Source organism: Cyprinodon variegatus, unplaced genomic scaffold, assembly GCF_000732505.1.
Source record: "Cyprinodon variegatus isolate N-32 unplaced genomic scaffold, C_variegatus-1.0 Scaffold291, whole genome shotgun sequence".
Lineage (NCBI taxonomy): Eukaryota > Metazoa > Chordata > Actinopteri > Cyprinodontiformes > Cyprinodontidae > Cyprinodon > Cyprinodon variegatus.
Genome location: NW_015150744.1, coordinates 662,104 through 667,009, shown reverse-complemented (window position 1 = coordinate 667,009; position 4,906 = coordinate 662,104).

Sequence of the window (4,906 nt, the reverse complement as noted above, 5' to 3'; positions counted from 1 at the left end):
GGACCAGAGGTTGTGCTCCAATTACAGGGGAGTCACACTTTTAAGCCTCCCCAGCAAGGTCTATTCGGGGGTGCTGAAGAGGAGGGTCCGTCGGATAGTCGAACCTTGGATTCAGGAAGAGCAGTGTGGTTTTCGTCCTGGTCGTGGAACACTGGACCAGCTCTACACCCTCAGCAGGGTCCTGGAGGGTGCATGGGAGTTCGCCCAAAAGAGTCTACATGTGCTTTGTGGACTTGGAGAGGGCGTTCGACCGTGTCCCTCGGGGAGCCCTGTGGGGGTTCTCCGGGAGTATGGGGTGCCGGGCCCTTTGATATGGGCTGTCAGGTCCCTGTATGACCGATGTCAGAGTCTGGTCCGCATTGCCGGCAGTAAGTCGGGCTCGTTTTCCAGTGAGAGTTGGACTCCGCCAGGGCTGCCCTTTGTCACCGATTCTGTTCATTACCTTCATGGACAGAATTTCTAGGCGCAGCCAAGGTGTTGTGGGGATCCGTTTTGGTGGGCTTAGGATTGCATCTCTGCTTTTTGCAGATGATGTGGTCCTATTGGCTTCATCAGCTCGTGATCTGCAGCTCTCGCTGGATTGGTTTCGCAGCCAAGTGTGAAGCGGCCGGGATGGGGATCAGTACCTCCAAATCCGAGGCCATAGTCTTAAGCCGGAAAAGGGTAGAGTGCCTTCTCCGGGTCAGGGGGGTGTCCTGCCCCAAGTGGAGGAGTTTAAGTATCTTGAGATCTTGTTCACGAATTAGGGAAGAAGGGAGCGGGAGATCGACAGGCGGATTGGCACAGCGTCTGCCGTGAAGTGGGCGCTGTACCGGTCCATCGTGGTGAAGAGAGAGCTGAGTCAAAAAGCGAAGCTCTCGATTTACTGGTTGATCTACGTTCCTACCCTCATCTATGTTCATGAACTCTGAGTCATGACCAAAAGAACAAGATTGCTGATACAAGCGGCCGAAATGGGTTTCCTCCGTAGGTTGGCTGGGCTTTCCCTTAAAGATAGGGTGAGAAGCTCGGTCATCCGGGAGGGACTCGGAGTAGAGCCGCTGCTCCTCCACGTTTAGAGGAGCCAGTTGAGGTGGCTCGGGCATCTGGTTAGGATGCCTCCTGGACGCCTCCCTGGTGAGGTGTTCCGGGCACATCCCACCGAGGGGAGGCCCTGGGGAAGACCCAGGACACCCTGGAGACACTATGTTTCTCGGCTGGCCTGGGAACGCCTTGGGGTTCCTCCTGAGGGGCTAGAAGAAGTGGCTGGGGAGAGGGAAGTCTGGGCCTCCCTTCTTAAGCTGCTGTCTCCGCGACCCGACCCCGGATAAGCGGAGGAAGATGGATGGATGGATGGATAAGGTTCTTAGTGCTTTACATAAAAGGTTGGACTCCTGAATCCGCCTGTTTAAAATCCAGTTGTCTTTCACAAAATGTAATAAATTAGACTAAGGCTATCAGCAGAGTTATTAATCACCAACAAAATAAATTTGTCTGTTCATTCGGATGCTACTGACAGAAGAGTGAATCCAACCCGAGTGATTAATCGTTCACTGTATAAAATAAACACAAATGACCACGGATTAAAAATACAATTATACCTTTATTAACTACCATTCACACAGTATTATTATATCTGATAACTACGTAAACACTGAACACTACTGAAAATAAGCTCAAGTAAATAAATAAAAGGGGAAAAGGGGGTTTAAGAGTCCATTCAAAGCCTCTCAGGAATGTTCAAGTTTTAAGGCTTAACCTAAGCTGGATGGACTCACCTACTTCAGTGGCTGGGCAGAACAAATACATGACATGACTTGTTGACTCCAGAGCCCCCATTTCTGGAGGGGGACTCAGAATTGGCAACTAGAGGAGGAAGCCCTAACCTCCTGAGCCGCCATCACGTCCTAGAGGGCATTAACTCCATAGAATTCAATACAATACACTAGTGGCATTAGTGGCATCTCTCCTTCAACAAACCTGCCCCCATTGGCTGAATTATAGTTGAAGTCAAGTTCTGCAGACTCCTGCTAATGACCCGATTATTGGATTCAGAGTCGCATGTAAAAGGAGCAGGACAGCTGCCCTCAAGGACTGGACTTTGACACCTCTGGCCTTCATTGGGCTAAATCAACACTTTTTTGCTTCCAACTCCATTTAAATAGTTTTCCTTCATCCAAATCTCACCCAGATTGGTTTTTGTCTTGATTCAGAATATTCCTAATGTTTTTCTCTCTGAGCTGCAGCCCCTCCCTGTCCTGGAAAGAAGAGTGACCCTTACCATCATAGGACGGTTATACAGTCCACCCCCTCCAGTAGCAGTGATGGCGGCAGCGCCGCAACATGTAGCGAAGCTATTAGTTTAACTAAATGTTCCAGTAGCTTGACCGTAGCGTCGCTGCTTTATTTATCAAGTAACTTTCCTGTAGTGACGTTATTGCTTTGATGAAGTAGCGACGTAGCGTCCACAAACGCTACAAAATCCAGGGCATAACTAAGAAATGAAACCAGAATTTCTATTTTGAAACAGCAATCTGAGTGGCATGGTAGCACAGGCACACTCAGTAGGGTTAAACAAGCGCACCCTTCCGAGGCTGTCGTTCTATTGGCTGGAAAGGTTGCTAGGCGACGATTCAACTGCAATCCGAGAGAGAGCAAAAAAATCCGCAAGCAGAGCCTACGGGTTTGCGAGCATATCTGAGACTCGAGCAGGGCCCGGTTTGTGCGCGAAGAGAAGGAGGCAAGCGAGAGGAGAAAATATCTGTGCAAGAAGCATTAAATCTGAGAGAAGAAACAAAGATTTGAGAGAGAAGACAAAATATTTGAGAGAGAGCGCATGTTTTGAGCGTGAGCATTATAAGTTTTGAGTGCAAGGAGATGAAATTCTTTTCTCAAATTTCTCAAAATTATGTGCTCTTGCATTATGGCAGGATAATTCTCCCATATCTATGTGCCACTAAGATGCTCTAATTAGAGAGCAGTAGTGAAACTTCAATATTGTATTTTCTTTGCCTAGTTTACCTGACAGGATGTTTACATAAATCTGTTTTTAGGCTTTGCACAGATAAGATTTTTTAGGTGTGGAGGAACAGCTCTACCATATATAAAATAAATACATAAATACATAAATGCTCACTAAATAAATAAATAAGCATTAAATTAATTGCCCCCAAAATACAATGAATAAAAATGTAGGTAGAAATTAAATTATATGGTGAGACATAAATATATGTATCACTTAATTAGCTTATTTATTTTTTCACCTTCTTTTGTAAACAGTTTCATTTGTTACTTGAATCGACTGTTTAATTGAGGTCTGAAGAAGTTTTCTCTAAGGGAGACCCTAAAGAAATAAGATGCCTTTTGTAGGGTTTCGTTTTCCCTAGAGATGTCCATTGAATGTAAACTCATAGCCATGTCTCGATGTGTAGAACACTACACAGTACCTTTAATTTGGTTCTAATGACAGCAGATTGTTTACTAGTTTGTCTACTAGTAACTACTTCAGTTTTTATTTTAATATGCTGATCATAAAGCAATGTTTACACTGTGATATGTCATTGGCTGATCTTTAATAAATGTTTTAACTAGTGTGTCAGACTCATTTTGAATTGATATTAGCTTGGTAGAATGTTAAGTAGCTTCTGATGTAGTTAAGCTACTTTTAAAACATTAGTGTAACTTAGCTTGCTATAATTCTTTAGGTGGTAGCTTTGGTGTAGTGAAGCTTAATTTATTGTTGAGTAACTGATAGCTTAGCTCACTACACTGGACAAGTAGCTTGCCCAACACTGTCCAGTAGGCACCTACCTTTACCATGCTGTGCCTGCCCGGTTAAAACACAGGCCCAATATTCTCCCATTAGCAGCAGTGATGTGAAGAAGGCTTTGGTTAATTCTCCTCAAATTTAAAATAAGTGGCTCTTATAGCAGCTAATCTAACCAGATACAGAAACTGTCGGATTTTTTCTTTGGCTTATAATTAAAAATGTGTTTGCTGAGTTCTCAGACTTTGTTAGGCTTTCCTAAAGAAGAACCTAATCACCAGAGATGTTTAATCCCATGTTGCAGAATGTCAGATGTGAGGAAAGGATGCTCTGTAGAGTTAAAGATGATATTTCATCATATATATATGTCCGGTAGTTGACTTTGGAAGGTTTCAAAAAGGAGATCTAGAACCTTTGAGAGTTTTTCCACACACGGGTTCTGGTTCTGAACCAGGTCTGGTGCGATACTAAGCCAGCTTAGTATTGTAATTCTTACCATACTCATTTTTATCCAGTCTGACATTACATAGAGATTGAGATCAAGCTGAAATTTAGGCTTCATTTCCAGTAAAAAACAAAAAACAAATTGGGAATATACTCAGAGCTCTACACTATGGCTTTCTGTACTACAGGCTGCATGCAGGTCAGTTTCAGCCATAGTCACCAATTCCAAGTCATTGCAGTACTTGGAGACCATGTGGAGGACTCGGTTGGATCTCTACTAGATCAGTGGTCAGGAAAAAAGAAGCAGCGGCCTGTTCTCACAGCCAGAGCTGCAAACGTTGCCTGGAATTCAACATCAAGCTGGATGCATCTGTTACAACCTGGCATGACTGGGGTTAAAATTTAGCCACTGAGCTTTGCATGAAGTAATACATTCTGATTGCAATGTTTATAGTTTTGGGTTAAAAAGTGTTTTTTTGTTTTTTTTGTTGAAGATAGTTTTCAATTTAATAAAAAAAAAGATTCAAATTCACCTCATGTTTACTTCTTAGGATCCAGGTGCACATGGGCGGAACTTTTTGTTGCCAGGCAACAGGACGCTATTTATAGCTCTGATGACATCATATCTGGTGTTCTTTAATCTTTGTGACATCATAGGTAGGCGGGTCTATACATTGAGGTCATTTGATTCTGGAGTCCTTTTCTTACAAAGGCCTT